Genomic DNA, 18728 nt, shown 5'->3' with positions numbered 1-18728 from the left:
CATTTGGAGGCGCTGAACGTTACAATTAACTATCAGTTATGCGTCGGATTCGAAAATCTAGACTCACAGGAGAACAAGCACATTGTGCCCGAGGCAGCAATAGACTCTTGGAGACAAGTCGGCTGGAGGCCGATGAATTGAATCTGGACGCAATTTGAGTGTTCCATCATCATTAGAAGGCCCTGAACGTTACAATTAACTATCGTTTTTGCGTCGGATTCGAAAATCTAGACTCACAGGAGACGGACCACAAGGAAACCTATGCAGGAATATCCCCTTGTAGACAAGTCGGCTGGAGGACGTTGTATAGACTCTCGACGCATTTGAGTGTTCCATCGTCATTAGGAGGCGCTGAACGTTACAATTAACTATAATTTTAGCGTCGGATTCGAAAATCTAGACTCCCAGGAGAAGGATCATATGGTGCCCGAGATAGCAATATCCCTTGGAGACAAGTCGGCTGGAAGCCGATGTATTGAATCTCGATGCAATTTGAGTGTTCCATCGTCTTTAGGTGGCCGTGAACGTTACAATTAACTATCAGTTATGCGTCGGGTTCGAAAACCTAGACTCACAGGAAAACGACCACAATCTACCCGAGGCAGCAATAGACATTTAGAGACAAGTCGGCTGGAGGCCGATGTATTGAAGCTCGACGCAATTTGAGTGTTCAATTGTCATTAGGAGGCGCTGAACCTTGCAATTAACTATCAGTTATGCGACGGATTCGAACATCTAGACTCACTGGAGATCGACCATAAGGTGCCCTAGGCAGCAATAGACCCTTGGAGACAAGTCGGCTGAGAGCCGATGTATTGAATCTCGACGCAATTTGAGTGTTCCATCGTCATTAGGAGGCCCTGAACGTTACAATTAACTATCAGTTTTGCGTCGGATTCGAAAATCAAGACTCTCAGGAGAAGGAAAATATGGTGCCCGAGGCAGCAATAGATCCTTGGAGACAAGTCGGCTGGAGGACGATGAATTTGGTCGCGACGCAATTTGAGTGTTTCATCGTCATTAGGTGGCCCTGAACGTTACAATTAACTATCAGTTTCGCGGCGGATTCGAAAATCTAGACTCTCAGGAGAAGGACAATATGGTGCCCGAGGCAGCAATTTCCCCTTGGAGACAAGTCGGCTGGAGGCCGATGTATTGAATCTCGACGCAATTTGAGTGTTCCATCGTCAATAGGAAGCCCTGAACGTTACAATTAACAATCAGTTTCGCGTCGGATTCGAAATTCTAGACTCACAGGGGAGCGACCATGAGGAGACCGAGGCAGCAATATCCCCATGGAGACAAGTCGGCTGGAGGACGATGTATTGAATCTCGACGCAATTTATGAGTTCCATCGTCATTAGGGGGCCCTGAACGTTACAATTAACTATCAGTTTTGCGTCGGATTCGAAAATCTAGACTCACAGGAGAACGATCATAAGGTGCCCCAGGCAGCAATAGTTCCTTGGAGACAAGTCGGCTGGAGGACGATGTATTGAATCGCGACGCAATTTGAGTGCTCCATCGTCAACAGGAGGCCCTGAATGTTACAATTACCTATCAGTTTTGAGTCGGATTCGAAAATGTAGAATCACCGGAGACGGACAATGTGGTGCCCGAGTCAGCAATATCCCCTTGGAGAAAAGTCTGCTGGAGGACGATGTATTGAATCTCGACGCAATTTGAGTGTTCCATCGTCAATAGGAGGCCCTGAACGTTACAATTAACTATCTGTTGTGCGTCGAATTCGAGAATCTAGACTCACAAGAGAACGACCATAAGGTGCCCGAGGCAGCAATAGACCCTTGGAGACAAGTCGGCTGGAGGACGATGTATTGAATCTCGACGCAATTTGAGTGTTCCATCGCCATTAAAAAGCCCTGAACGTTACAACTAACTATGTTTCGCGTCGGATTCAAAAATCTAGACTCACAGGAGACGGACCATATGGTGCCCGAGGCAGCAATATCCCCTTGGAGACAAGTCGGCTGGAGGACGATGTATTGAATCTCGACGCAATTTGAGTGTTCCATCGTCATTAGGAGGCGCTGAACGTTACAATTAACTATCAGTTATGCGTCGGATTCGAAAATCTAGACTCACAGGAGAACAAGCACAAGGTGCCCGAGGCAGCAATAGACTCTTGGAGACAAGTCGGCTGGAGGCCGATGAATTTAATCTCGACGCAATTTGAGTGTTCCATCATCATTAGAAGGCCCTGAACGTTACAATTAACTATCGTTTTTGCGTCGGATTCGAAAATCTAGACTCACAGGAGACGGACCACAAGGATACCTATGCAGGAATATCCCCTTGTAGACAAGTCGGCTGGAGGACGATGTATAGACTCTCGACGCATTTGAGTGTTCCATCGTCATTAGGAGGCGCTGAACGTTACAATTAACTATAATTTTAGCGTCGGATTCGAAAATCTAGACTCCCAGGAGAAGGATCATATGGTGCCCGAGATAGCAATATCCCTTGGAGACAAGTCGGCTGGAAGCCGATGTATTGAATCTCGATGCAATTTGAGTGTTCCATCGTCTTTAGGTGGCCGTGAACGTTACAATTAACTATCAGTTATGCGTCGGGTTCGAAAACCTAGACTCACAGGAAAACGACCACAATCTACCCGAGGCAGCAATAGACATTTAGAGACAAGTCGGCTGGAGGCCGATGTATTGAAGCTCGACGCAATTTGAGTGTTCAATTGTCATTAGGAGGCGCTGAACCTTGCAATTAACTATCAGTTATGCGACGGATTCGAACATCTAGACTCACTGGAGATCGACCATAAGGTGCCCTAGGCAGCAATAGACCCTTGGAGACAAGTCGGCTGAGAGCCGATGTATTGAATCTCGACGCAATTTGAGTGTTCCATCGTCATTAGGAGGCCCTGAACGTTACAATTAACTATCAGTTTTGCGTCGGATTCGAAAATCAAGACTCTCAGGAGAAGGAAAATATGGTGCCCGAGGCAGCAATAGATCCTTGGAGACAAGTCGGCTGGAGGACGATGAATTTGGTCGCGACGCAATTTGAGTGTATCATCGTCATTAGGTGGCCCTGAACGTTACAATTAACTATCAGTTTCGCGGCGGATTCGAAAATCTAGACTCTCAGGAGAAGGACAATATGGTGCCCGAGGCAGCAATTTCCCCTTGGAGACAAGTCGGCTGGAGGCCGATGTATTGAATCTCGACGCAATTTGAGTGTTCCATCGTCAATAGGAAGCCCTGAACGTTACAATTAACAATCAGTTTCGCGTCGGATTCGAAATTCTAGACTCACAGGGGAGCGACCATGAGGAGACCGAGGCAGCAATATCCCCATGGAGACAAGTCGGCTGGAGGACGATGTATTGAATCTCGACGCAATTTAAGAGTTCCATCGTCATTAGGGGGCCCTGAACGTTACAATTAACTATCAGTTTTGCGTCGGATTCGAAAATCTAGACTCACAGGAGAACGATCATAAGGTGCCCCAGGCAGCAATAGTTCCTTGGAGACAAGTCGGCTGGAGGACGATGTATTGAATCGCGACGCAATTTGAGTGCTCCATCGTCAACAGGAGGCCCTGAATGTTACAATTACCTATCAGTTTTGAGTCGGATTCGAAAATGTAGAATCACCGGAGACGGACAATGTGGTGCCCGAGTCAGCAATATCCCCTTGGAGAAAAGTCTGCTGGAGGACGATGTATTGAATCTCGACGCAATTTGAGTGTTCCATCGTCAATAGGAGGCCCTGAACGTTACAATTAACTATCTGTTGTGCGTCGAATTCGAGAATCTAGACTCACAAGAGAACGACCATAAGGTGCCCGAGGCAGCAATAGACCCTTGGAGACAAGTCGGCTGGAGGACGATGTATTGAATCTCGACGCAATTTGAGTGGTCCATCGGAGGCGCTGTACGTTGCAAATAACTTTCAGTGATGCGTCGGATTCGAAAATCTAGACTCACAGGAGAACGACCATAAAGTGCCCGAGGAGCAATAGACCCTTGGAGACAAGTTGCCTGAAGGACGATGTATTCAATCTCGACGCAATTTGAGTGTTCCATCGCCATTAAAAAGCCCTGAACGTTACAACTAACTATGTTTCGCGTCGGATTCAAAAATCTAGACTCACAGGAGACGGACCATATGGTGCCCGAGGCAGCAATATCCCCTTGGAGACAAGTCGGCTGAAGGACGATGTATTGAATCTCGACGCAATTTCAGTGTTCCATCGTCATTAGGAGGCCCTGAACGTTACAGTTAACTATCAGTTTAGCGTCGGATTCGAAAATCTAGACTCTCAGGAGAAGGACCATATGGTGCCAGAGGCAGCAATATCACCTTGGAGACATGTCGACTGGAGGACGATGTATCGGATCTCGACGCAATTTGAGAGTTCCATCGTCATTTGGTGGCGCTGAACGTTACAATTAACTATCAGTTATGCGTCAGATTCGAAAATCTAGACTCACAGGAGAACAAGCACAAGGTGCCCGAGGCAGCAATTGACTCTTGGAGACAAGTCGGCTGGAGGCCGATGAATTGAATCTCGACGCAATTTGAGTGTTCCATCATCATTAGAAGGCCCTGAACGTTACAATGAACTATCGTTTTTGCGTCGGATTCGAAAATCTAGACTCACAGGAGACGGACCACAAGGAGACCTATGCAGGAATATCCCCTTGTAGACAAGTCGGCTGGAGGACGATGTATAGACTCTCGACGCATTTGAGTGTTCCATCGTCATTAGGAGGCCCTGAACGTTACAATTAACTATCAGTTTTGCGTCGGATTCGAAAATCTAGACTCTCAGGAGAAGGACCATATGGTGCCCGAGGCAGCAATATCACCTTGGAGACATGTCGACTGGAGGACGATGTATCGGATATCGACGCAATTTGAGAGTTCCATCGTCATTTGGAGGCGCTGAACGTTACAATTAACTATCAGTTATGCGACGGATTCGAAAATCTAGCCTCACAGGAGAACAAGCACAAGGTGCCCGAGGCAGCAATAGACTCTTGGAGACAAGTCGGCTGGAGGCCGATGAATTTAATCTCGACGCAATTTGAGTGTTCCATCATCATTAGAAGGCCCTGAACGTTACAATTAACTATCGTTTTTGCGTCGGATTCGAAAATCTAGACTCACATGAGACGGACCGCAAGGAGACCTATGCAGGAATATCCCCTTGTAGACAAGTCGGCTGGAGGACGATGTATAGACTCTCGACGCAATTGAGTGTTCCATCGTCATTAGGAGGCGCTGAACGTTACAATTAACTATAATTTTAGCGTCGGATTCGAAAATCTAGACTCACAGGAGAAGGATCATATGGTGCCCGAGATAGCAATATCCCTTGGAGACAAGTCGGCTGGAAGCCGATGTATTGAATCTCGATGCAATTTGAGTGTTCTATCGTCTTTAGGTGGCCGTGAAAGTTACAATTAACTATCAGTTTTGCGTCGGGTTCCAAAACCTAGACTCACAGGAAAACGACCACAATCTACCCGAGGCAGCAATAGACATTTAGAGACAAGTCGGCTGGAGTCCGATGTATTGAAGCTCGACGCAATTTGAGTGTTCAATTGTCATTAGGAGGCGCTGAACGTTGCAATTAACTATCAGTTATGCGAGGGATTCGAACATCTAGACTCACTGGAGATCGACCATAAGGTGCCCTAGGCAGCAATAGACCCTTGGAGACAAGTCGGCTGACAGCCGATGTATTGAATCTCGACGCAATTTGAGTGTTCCATCGTCATTAGGAGGCCCTGAACGTTACAATTAACTATCAGTTTTGCGTCGGATTCGAAAATCTAGACTCTCAGGAGAAGGAAAATATGGTGCCCGAGGCAGCAATAGATCCTTGGAGACAAGTCGGCTGGTGGACGATGTATTTGATCGCGAAGCAATTTGAGTGTTTCATCGTCATTAGGTGGGCCTGAACGTTACAATTAACTATCAGTTTCGCGTCGGATTCGAAAATCTAGACTCTCAGGAGAAGGACAATATGGTGCCCGAAGCAGCAATTTCCCCTTGGAGACAAGTCGGCTGGAGGACGATGTATTGAATCTCGACGCATTTTGAGTGTTCCATCGTCATTAGGAGGCCCTGAACGTTACAATTAACTATCAATTTCGCGTCGCATTCGAAAATCTAGACTCTCAGGAGAAGGACAATATGGTGCCCGAGGCAGCAATTTCCCCTTGGAGACAAGTCGGCTGGAGGACGATGTATTGAATCTCGACGCATTTTGAGTGTTCCATCGTCATTAGGAGGCGCTGAAGGTTACAATTAACTATCATTTTTGCGATGGATTCGAAAGTCTAGACTCTCAGGAGACGGACAATTTGGTGCCCGAGGAAGCAATATCCCCTTGGAGACAAGTCGGCTGGAGGCCGATGTATTGAATCTCGACGCAATTTGAGTGTTCCATCGTCAATAGGAAGCCCTGAACGTTACAATTAACAATCAGTTTCGCGTCGGATTCGAAATTCTAGACTCACAGGAGAGCGACCATGAGGAGACCGAGGCAGCAATATCCCCATGGAGACAAGTCGGCTGGAGGACGATGTATTGAATCTCGACGCAATTTAAGAGTTCCTTCGTCATTAGGAGGCCCCGAACGTTACAATTAACTATCAGTTTTGCGTCGGATTAAAAAATCTAGACTCACAGGAGAACGATCATAAGGTGCCCCAGGCAGCAATAGATCCTTGGAGACAAGTCGGCTGGAGGACGATGTATTGGATCGCGACGCAATTTGAGTGTTTCATCGTAACTGGGAGGCCCTGAAAGTTATAATTAAGTATCAGTTTTTTGTCGCATTCGAAAATCTAGACTCACTGGAGACGGACCACAAGGTGCCCGAGGAAGCAATATCCCCTTGGTAGCCAGTCCTCTGGAGGACGATGTATTGAATCGCGACGCAATTTGAGTGCTCCATCGTCATTAGGAGGCCCTAAACGTTACAATTAACTATCAGTTTCGCGTCGGATTCGAAAATCTAGACTCTCAGGAGAAGGACAATATGGTGCCCGAGGCAGCAATTTCCCCTTGGAGACAAGTCGGCTGGAGGACGATGTATTGAATCTCGACGCATTTTGAGTGTTCCATCGTCATTAGGAGGCCCTGAACGTTACAATTAACTATCAATTTCGCGTCGCATTCGAAAATCTAGACTCACAGGAAACGGACCACATGGAGCCAGAGGCACCAATATCCCCTTGTAGACAAGTCGCCTGGAGATCGATGTATTGACACTCGACGCAATTTGAGTGTTCCATCGTCATTAGGAGGCGCTGAAGGTTACAATTAACTATCATTTTTGCGATGGATTCGAAAGTCTAGATTCTCAGGAGACGGACAATATGGTGCCCGAGGCAGCAATATCCCCTTGGAGACAAGTCGGCTGGAGGCCGATGTATTGAATCTCGACGCAATTTGAGTGTTCCATCGTCAATAGGAAGCCCTGGACGTTACAATTAACAATCAGTTTCGCGTCGGATTCGAAATTCTAGACTCACAGGAGAGCGACCATGAGGAGACCGAGGCAGCAATATCCCCATGGAGACAAGTCGGCTGGAAGACGATGTATTGAATCTCGACGCAATTTAAGAATTCCTTCGTCATTAGGAGGCCCCGAACGTTACAATTAACTATCATGTAAATAAATTATACACAACTGCAACCAGTCACTTTTTCATTAATAATGCTTTATTACATTAACCGGTTTTCGAACCCTTTCAGGTTCATCTTCAGATGATTTCGGTAGAATCCGGGAAGTTACATCATTACTGGTAGTAGCATAATGCTGGGTGCTGGTTCTATGGCAGAGAGATGGGTCACTTCAATGTATCGCCATGACTATACCTTATCTTTCGATATCGATGTAAATTTAGTTTTTACTTACTGCGACAGTATAGGCGGCTTTTTTCGTATCTCTCTACCTCCATTTTGATGTCCAGAACACTTTCACACGAACTATATTAGTTCACACTTTAACAGTGACACTTTACCAGCATCCAGCATGCGCTTTACAACTGTTGCTTATACCAAAGATCTTGACAGAGAGATATGGCATAAGCCTATTTTGTACAGAGATGTAATTTGTTGTTCTTTACATGTGTTAAAGTCGATATAAGGGCAAGTTTTTCCATTAGAATGTTGATAACTTTTTTTTTTTTTTTTTTTTTTTTTTTTTTTTTTTTTTTTTTTTTTACATGACTCCCTAGGAAACACTAATACAGAGTTATTGGTTCTGCATTCTGCAGTGAGGTGCGGTTGTCTGTATGACTAGGACCTGTATATTTAAATTAATAACAAATCTTCAGATGAAATGTTGGCTTATTTCTGTTGTTACGTTAACGTGATCTGGAGTATTATCAAGGGCAGATTTTGTTTATTTTAACTAAAGGTATATGTATAAGAGTTAAAGTGTTTGTAATGGATTAAAGCTGTTTGAATGGCTGCACATTTAATATTTTAAAAATCATGAACAAAAGATTCTTTAACTGTTGACTTATTTTTATTCTAACATTAGGGTGATCTGGGATATTGGTAAAGGCAGCTTATGTTTGTTCCAGCTAGAATTAATATGTATAGAGTATTGATTTATGTTAGCAATGTAGGGCTTTAACATTTAGAGATGTGGTACATGTCTTATTGTGTGGTAGTATATTACATTGACACCATTGTGGTTAGGATGTAAGGTGAAGGGGGTGAGTCATTGGGAGGGGGGGGTTTTGGGGAGCCGGTGTAGGATTTATTGGGTGGTTACTTGTTTTGAACTAGTAGATCTTCAAAGTTCTGAAGGAAGAATTTGTTTCTTAGTTCAGTTTGATCATTGAGTAGGTTGTCAGGTGCTGTATTTGTGTAGACAAATATTTCAATTTCTTCAAGAAGGTCAAGTATTGTGCCTTTGTTGGCAAGGTGTAGTATTCGGAGATTCTGTTCTATGTTGTTTGCAGAATGATTGTGTTGGGCAAGATGTGAGGCAAAGCTGGACTTGTTCAGGTTGTTAAGACGGAGTGCATCCATGTGTTCTTTAAATCTTGTTGTGAAGCTTCTACCAGTTTGTCCAATGTAGAAGCTTGGACATGAGTTGCAAGTGAGCTTGTATACATCTGACTTTTGATATTTTTGTATAGTGGTTTTGGTGCTGTGTATGATTTTATTTTGTACTTTGTTGTTGGTGAAGAAACTTATTTTTATGTTGTATGTCTTGAAGAGGTTGGCAATTTGGTGAGAGATCTTCCCTAGGAAAGGCAGGCTAACAAATGTGGTTTTCTTGTTTGTGGGTGGTTGTTCAGCAGTTGGTTGATTTAGTTTTGCTGTATGGATCAGTTTATCTATTATTGCAGGGTTGTACCCATTGGTGGAGGCAATTGATTTAATAATTTCTGTTTCTTTTTGTCTTTCATTTGTGTCCATTGGGATTTTCAGCATGCGATTAACCATTGTTCTGAAGAATGCTTTTTTATGTTGGTCTGGATGGCAAGAGGATTTGTGTATGGTAACATTGGTGGTTGTTGGCTTTCTGAAAATTTGGAATTTATGCTTCTGATTTTTATTTGAGATTGTTAGATCAAGATAGTTAATACCTTCTGGTGTTTCATGTTCTACTGTGAATTGGATTTTATTGTGTATTTTATTAAGTTCTTTGGCTAGATTATCTATTTCTTCTGTTGCTCCATTGAACAGAATGAGTGTGTCATCAACATAGCGTTTGTAATAAAGCAGCTTATCTTTTAGTTGTGTTTGGGACCTGAAAAAGTTATTTTCAAGGTTATTGATGTATATGTCTGCTAGCAGGCCTGCAAGACTACTACCCATTGCCAGTCCATCTTCCTGAATGTAAAACTTGTTGTTGAACAGGAAGTAGTTGTGTGACAATACGAGTTCTAGGATCTCTATGAGTTCATAGATTTCTGCTCTCCCCATTGTCCCATGTTTCAGTAAGTTATTTCTTATTAAACTAATTGTTTCCTTGACGGGTATGTTTGTATATAGGTTTACTATGTCAAGAGATGCAAATTTAGCTGTGACTGGAATGAGGATATCTTTTATACTATTGATGAGCTCATAACTGTTTTTAATGGAGTAGTTATTTTCAAATACATATGCCTTGCGGATAATATCATTAAGTTTTTTGGTGATTATATAGCTTGGGCTATTGATAGAGTTCACAATGGGACGTATCGGACATTCTGGTTTGTGGATCTTAGGCTGTGATCTCAGTTTTGGTGCTGAAGGGTTCATCACTATACAGTGCTTTGCTTCTAATGGTGTCAACAAGAATTTGCAGTTTTTAAGTAACTTTTTAATTTTATCATGGAATTTGGGAGTAGGGTCATGTGCTATTTCCTTTATATTATTCTTTCTGAAGAATTCACAAGTTTTGCTAATATAGTCTGATTCATACATGACAACAGCTGTGTTACCTTTGTCTGCTCTGACAATGAGGGCATTTTCAACTGAAAGTTTCTTATTTATGTCACATAATATCTTATGTTCAGTATTCAACTTATTGTACATTTTGTTCTGGTGAATGTTTCTCATAATGATGTTGTTTGCCTTATGAGCTACAGCATTTTGTTCATTGTGTTTTAGTTTAGCTGCTGTACATGCAATTTTTGTGTTAACTATGAGGTCTTTAATGTTGCTTTTATTTAGTGAGGGGGCAATGTTGTGCTTAAGGCCTTTGTTTAACAGCTTTAATTCATTACTACTGAAGCATATTTCTGTAGTATTTATCACTTTATCAAAAAACTTATGTTCCATTTCAGAAGAGATACTGGGGGAACTCACTGCATTTTTTTGAAATTAGAGTATTTATCTTTTTCTCATGTCTATGTGAGATGATAATACGTTCTTTGTTTACATATATATTGACATAATCTAGGAAGACCATGAAGACATGAGCAACAAGTTTATGGCTAAGTTCTAAGTGCATACTATACAGCTTTGAATTGAGCAGATCTTTCTTTTTGTAAAGAGACCTGATTTCAGTTTTTAACCAAATAATTTCACATCGTGCTTTTGCTATCTTGGCTGACATACTTTGACTCGTTACTTTTATTCTGAAGATGAACCTGAAAGGGTTCGAAAACCGGTTAATGTAATAAAGCATTATTAATGAAAAAGTGACTGGTTGCAGTTGTGTATAATTTATTTACATTAATATACAGTCACGGTTCTAAAATATCCGTAATGGATAAGCATAATCTGTTGATACCACGCCAGGTAATTAGAACAATGCGCGAATTTCGGCAATGTAAACTTAAACTAACGAAAACAATCCTTGCAATAAGATTTAACAAAAAATGTCTCTCAGAAAACGTGACTCCAAATTATATCAGAATAAAAGTAACGAGTCAAAGTATGTCAGCCAAGATAGCAAAAGCACGATGTGAAATCATTTGGTTAAAAACTGAAATCAGGTCTCTTTACAAAAAGAAAGATCTGCTCAATTCAAAGCTGTATAGTATGCACTTAGAACTTAGCCATAAACTTGTTGCTCATGTCTTCATGGTCTTCCTAGATTATGTCAATATATATGTAAACAAAGAACGTATTATCATCTCACATAGACATGAGAAAAAGATAAATACTCTAATTTCAAAGAATGCAGTGAGTTCCCCCAGTATCTCTTCTGAAATGGAACATAAGTTTTTTGATAAAGTGATAAATACTACAGAAATATGCTTCAGTAGTAATGAATTAAAGCTGTTAAACAAAGGCCTTAAGCACAACATTGCCCCCTCACTAAATAAAAGCAACATTAAAGACCTCATAGTTAACACAAAAATTGCATGTACAGCAGCTAAACTAAAACACAATGAACAAAATGCTGTAGCTCATAAGGCAAACAACATCATTATGAGAAACATTCACAAGAACAAAATGTACAATAAGTTGAATACTGAACATAAGATATTATGTGACATAAATAAGAAACTTTCAGTTGAAAATGCCCTCATTGTCAGAGCAGACAAAGGTAACACAGCTGTTGTCATGTATGAATCAGACTATATTAGCAAAACTTGTGAATTCTTCAGAAAGAATAATATAAAGGAAATAGCACATGACCCTACTCCCAAATTCCATGATAAAATTAAAAAGTTACTTAAAAACTGCAAATTCTTGTTGACACCATTAGAAGCAAAGCACTGTATAGTGATGAACCCTTCAGCACCAAAACTGAGATCACAGCCTAAGATCCACAAACCAGAATGTCCGATACGTCCCATTGTGAACTCTATCAATAGCCCAAGCTATATAATCACCAAAAAACTTAATGATATTATCCGCAAGGCATATGTATTTGAAAATAACTACTCCATTAAAAACAGTTATGAGCTCATCAATAGTATAAAAGATATCCTCATTCCAGTCACAGCTAAATTTGCATCTCTTGACATAGTAAACCTATATACAAACATACCCGTCAAGGAAACAATTAGTTTAATAAGAAATAACTTACTGAAACATGGGACAATGGGGAGAGCAGAAATCTATGAACTCATAGAGATCCTAGAACTCGTATTGTCACACAACTACTTCCTGTTCAACAACAAGTTTTACATTCAGGAAGATGGACTGGCAATGGGTAGTAGTCTTGCAGGCCTGCTAGCAGACATATACATCAATAACCTTGAAAATAACTTTTTCAGGTCCCAAACACAACTAAAAGATAAGCTGCTTTATTACAAACGCTATGTTGATGACACACTCATTCTGTTCAATGGAGCAACAGAAGAAATAGATAATCTAGCCAAAGAACTTAATAAAATACACAATAAAATCCAATTCACAGTAGAACATGAAACACCAGAAGGTATTAACTATCTTGATCTAACAATCTCAAATAAAAATCAGAAGCATAAATTCCAAATTTTCAGAAAGCCAACAACCACCAATGTTACCATACACAAATCCTCTTGCCATCCAGACCAACATAAAAAAGCATTCTTCAGAACAATGGTTAATCGCATGCTGAAAATCCCAATGGACACAAATGAAAGACAAAAAGAAACAGAAATTATTAAATCAATTGCCTCCACCAATGGGTACAACCCTGCAATAATAGATAAACTGATCCATACAGCAAAACTAAATCAACCAACTGCTGAACAACCACCCACAAACAAGAAAACCACATTTGTTAGCCTGCCTTTCCTAGGGAAGATCTCTCACCAAATTGCCAACCTCTTCAAGACATACAACATAAAAATAAGTTTCTTCACCAACAACAAAGTACAAAATAAAATCATACACAGCACCAAAACCACTATACAAAAATATCAAAAGTCAGGTGTATACAAGCTCACTTGCAACTCATGTCCAAGCTTCTACATTGGACAAACTGGTAGAAGCTTCACAACAAGATTTAAAGAACACATGGATGCACTCCGTCTTAACAACCTGAACAAGTCCAGCTTTGCCTCACATCTTGCCCAACACAATCATTCTGCAAACAACATAGAACAGAATCTCCGAATACTACACCTTGCCAACAAAGGCACAATACTTGACCTTCTTGAAGAAATTGAAATATTTGTCTACACAAATACAGCACCTGACAACCTACTCAATGATCAAACTGAACTAAGAAACAAATTCTTCCTTCAGAACTTTGAAGATCTACTAGTTCAAAACAAGTAACCACCCAATAAATCCTACACCGGCTCCCCAAAACCCCCCCCTCCCAATGACTCACCCCCTTCACCTTACATCCTAACCACAATGGTGTCAATGTAATATACTACCACACAATAAGACATGTACCACATCTCTAAATGTTAAAGCCCTACATTGCTAACATAAATCAATACTCTATACATATTAATTCTAGCTGGAACAAACATAAGCTGCCTTTACCAATATCCCAGATCACCCTAATGTTAGAATAAAAATAAGTCAACAGTTAAAGAATCTTTTGTTCATGATTTTTAAAATATTAAATGTGCAGCCATTCAAACAGCTTTAATCCATTACAAACACTTTAACTCTTATACATATACCTTTAGTTAAAATAAACAAAATCTGCCCTTGATAATACTCCAGATCACGTTAACGTAACAACAGAAATAAGCCAACATTTCATCTGAAGATTTGTTATTAATTTAAATATACAGGTCCTAGTCATACAGACAACCGCACCTCACTGCAGAATGCAGAACCAATAACTCTGTATTAGTGTTTCCTAGGGAGTCATGTAAAAAAAAAAAAAAAAAAAAAAAAAAAAAAAAAAAAAAAAAAAAAAAGTTATCAACATTCTAATGGAAAAACTTGCCCTTATATCGACTTTAACACATGTAAAGAACAACAAATTACATCTCTGTACAAAATAGGCTTATGCCATATCTCTCTGTCAAGATCTTTGGTATAAGCAACAGTTGTAAAGCGCATGCTGGATGCTGGTAAAGTGTCACTGTTAAAGTGTGAACTAATATAGTTCGTGTGAAAGTGTTCTGGACATCAAAATGGAGGTAGAGAGATACGAAAAAAGCCGCCTATACTGTCGCAGTAAGTAAAAACTAAATTTACATCGATATCGAAAGATAAGGTATAGTCATGGCGATACATTGAAGTGACCCATCTCTCTGCCATAGAACCAGCACCCAGCATTATGCTACTACCAGTAATGATGTAACTTCCCGGATTCTACCGAAATCATCTGAAGATGAACCTGAAAGGGTTCGAAAACCGGTTAATGTAATAAAGCATTATTAATGAAAAAGTGACTGGTTGCAGTTGTGTATAATTTATTTACATTAATATACAGTCACGGTTCTAAAATATCCGTAATGGATAAGCATAATCAATTAACTATCAGTTTTGCGTCGGATTCGAAAATCTAGACTCACAGGAGAACGATCATAAGGTGCCCCAGGCAGCAATAGATCCTTGGAGACAAGTCGGCTGGAGGACGATGTATTGGATCGCGACGCAATTTGAGTGTTTCATCGTAACTGAGAGGCCCTGAAAGTTATAATTAAGTATCAGTTTTTCGTCGGATTCGAAATTCTAGTCTCTCTGGAGACGGACCATAAGGTGCCCGAAGCAGCAATATTCCCTTGGTGACCAGTCTGGTGGAGGACTATGTATTGAATCGCGACGCAATTTGAGTGCTCCATCGTCATTAGGAGGCGCTGAACGTTACAATTAACTATCAGTTATGCGTCGGATTCGAAAATTTGGACTCACAGGAGCACCACCATAAGGGCTCCTAGGCAGCAACAGACCCTTGGAGAAAAGTCGGCTGGATGCCGATGTATTGAATCTCGACGCAATTTGAGTGCTCCATCGTCATTAGGTGGCCCTGAACGTTACAATTAACTATCAGTTTTCCGTCGGATTCGAAATTGTAGACTCACATGAGAAGGATCAAATGGTGCACGAGACAGCATCATCTCCTTGTAGACAAGTCGGTTGTAGGCCGATGTAATGAATCTCGGCGCAATTTGAGTGTTACATCGTCATTAGGTGGCCCTGAACGTTACAATTAACAATCAGATTTGCGTCGGATTCGAAAATCTAGATTCACTGGAGACGGACCACAAGGTGCCCCAGGCAGCATTAGACCCTTGGAGACAAGTCTTCTGGAAAAGGATGTATTGGATCGCGACGCAATTAGAGTGTTCCATCGTTATTAGGAGGCCCTGAACGTTACAATTAACTATCAGTTTTTCGTCGCATTCGAAAATCAAGACTCACTGGAGACGGACCACAAGGTGCCCAAGGAAGCAATATCCCCTTGGTGACCAGTCCTCTGGAGGACGATGTATTGAATCGCGACGCAATTTGATTGCTCCATCGTCAACAGGAGGCCCTGAATGTTACAATTAACTATCAGTTTTGAGTCGGATTCGAAAATGTAGAATCACCTGAGACGGACAATGTGGTGCCCGAGTCAGCAATATCCCCTTGGAGAAAAGTCTGCTGGAGGACGATGTATTGAATCTCGACGCAATTTGAGTGTTCCATCGTCAATAGGAGGCCCTGAACGTTACAATTAACTATCTGTTGTGCGTCGGATTCGAAAATCTAGACTCACAAGAGAACGACCAGAAGGTGCCCGAGGCAGCAATAGACCCTTGGAGACAAGTCGGCTGGAGGACAATGTATTGAATCTCGACGCAATTTGAGTGTTCCATCGGAGGCGCTGAACGTTGCAAATAACTTTCAGTTATGCGTCGGATTCGAAAATCTAGACTCACAGGAGAACGACCACAAGGTGCCCGAGGCAGTAATAGACCCTTGGAGACCAGTCGGCTGGAGGCTGATGTATTGAATCTCGACGCAATTTGAGCGTTCCATCGTCATTAGGGGGCTCTAAACGTTACAATTAACTATCAGTTTTGCGTCGAATTCGTAAATCTAGACTCACAGGAGAACGACCATAAAGTGCCCGAGGAGCAATAGGCCCTTGGAGACAAGTCGCCCGGAGGCCGATGAAATGAATCTCGACGCAATTTGAGTGTTCCATCGTCATTAGGAGGCCCTGAACGTAACAATTAACTATCAGTTTAGCGTCGAATTCGAAAATCTAGACTCACAGGAGAACGACTATAAAGTGCCCGAGGAGCAATAGACCCTTGGAGACAAGTTGCCTGAAGGACGATGTATTCAATCTCGACGCAACTTGAGTGTTCCATCGCCATTAAAAAGCCCTGAACGCTACAACTAACTACGTTTCGCGTCGGATTCAAAAATCTAGACTCACAGGAGACGAACCATATGGTGCCCGAGGCAGCAATATCCCCTTGGAGACAAGTCGGCTGGAGGACGATGAATTGAATCTCGACGCAATTTGAGTGTTCCATCGTCATTAGGAGGCCCACAATGTTACAATTAACTATCAGTTTTGCGTCGGATTCGAAAATGTAGACTCTCAGGAGAAGGACCATATGGTGCCCGAGGCAGCAATATCACCTTAGAGACATGTCGACTGGAGGACGATGTATCGGATCTCGACGCAATTTGAGAGTTCCATCGTCCTTTGGAGGCGCTGAACATTACAATTAACTATCAGTTATGCGTCGGATTCGAAAATCTAGACTCACAGGAGAACAAGCACAATGTGCCCGAGGCAGCAATAGACTCTTGGAGACAAGTCGGCTGTAGGCCGATGTACTGAATCTCGTCGCAATTTGAGTGTTCCATCATCATTAGAAGGCCCTGAACGTTACAATTTACTATCGTTTTTGCGTCGGATTCGAAAATCTAGACTCACAGGAGACGGACCACAAGGAGACCTATGCAGGAATATCCCCTTGTAGACAAGTGGGCTGGAGGACGATGTATAGACTCTCGACGCATTTGAGTGTTCCATCGTCATTAGGAGGCGCTGAACGTTACAATTAACTATAATTTTAGTGTCGGATTCGAAAATCTAGACTCACAGGAGAAGGATCATATGGTGCACGAGATAGCAATATCCCTTGGAGACAAGTCGGCTGGAAGCAGATGTATTGAATCTCGATGCAATTTGAGTGGTCCATCGTCTTTAGGTGGCCGTGCACGTTACAATTAACTATCAGGTTTGCGTCGGGTTCGAAAACCTAGACTCACAGGAAAACGACCACAATCTACCCGACGCAGCAATAGACATTTAGAGACAAGTCGGCTGGAGGACGATGTATTGAATCTCGACGCAATTTGAGTGTCCAATCGTAACTGGCAGGCCCAGAAAGTTACAATTAACTATCAGTTTTTCGTCGGATTCGAAAATCTAGACTGACTGGTGACGGACCATAAGGTGCCCGAAGCAGCAATATCGCCTTGGAGACCAGTCCGCTGGAGGACGATGTATTGAATCGCGACGCAACTTGAGTGCTTCATCGTCATTAGGAGGCCCTGCACGATACAATTAACTATCAGTTTCGCGTCGGATTTAAAAATCTAGACTCACAGGAGAAGGACCATATGGTGCCCGAGGTAGCCATACCCCTTGGAGGCAAGTTGGCTGGAGGCCGATGTATTGAATCTCGACGCAATTTGAGTGTTCCTTCGTCGTTAGGAGGCCCTGAACGTTACAATTAACTTTCAGTTCCTTGTCGTAATCGAAAATCTAGACTCACAGGAGACGGACCATATGGTGCCCGTGGCAGCAATGTCCCATTGGAGACAAGTCGGCTGGAGGCCGACGTATTGAATCTCGACGCAATTTGTGTGTTCCATCGCCTTCGGAGGCCCTGAACATTACAATTAACTATCTATTTTGCGTCGGTTTCTAAAATCTAGACTCATAGGGGAATTAGACCCTTGGAGACAAATCGGCTGAATGACGATGTATTGAACCTCGACGCAATTTGAGTGTTCCATCGTCATTAGGAGGCCCTGAACGTTACAATTAACTATCAGTTTTGCGTCGGATTCTAAAATGTAGAAGCACCGGAGATGGACCATACGGTGCCCGAAGCAGCAATATCCCCTTGGAGACCAGTCCGCTGGAGGACGATGTACTGCATCGCGACGCAATTTGAGAGCTCCATCGTCATTAGGAGGCGCTGAACGTTACAACAGGAGAACGACCATAAGGTGCCCGAGGCAGCAATAGACCCTTGGAGACAAGTCGGCTGGAGGACGATGTAACGAATCTCGACGCAATTTGAGTGCTCTATCGTCATAAGGAGGCGCTGAAAGTTACAATTCACTATCAGTTATGCGTCGGATTCGATAATGTAGAATCCCCGGAGACGGACCATTTAGTGGCCGGGT

Source organism: Schistocerca americana, chromosome 4, assembly GCF_021461395.2.
Source record: "Schistocerca americana isolate TAMUIC-IGC-003095 chromosome 4, iqSchAmer2.1, whole genome shotgun sequence".
In the NCBI taxonomy this organism is placed as follows: Eukaryota; Metazoa; Arthropoda; class Insecta; order Orthoptera; family Acrididae; genus Schistocerca; species Schistocerca americana.
This window is presented reverse-complemented; position numbering follows the sequence as displayed.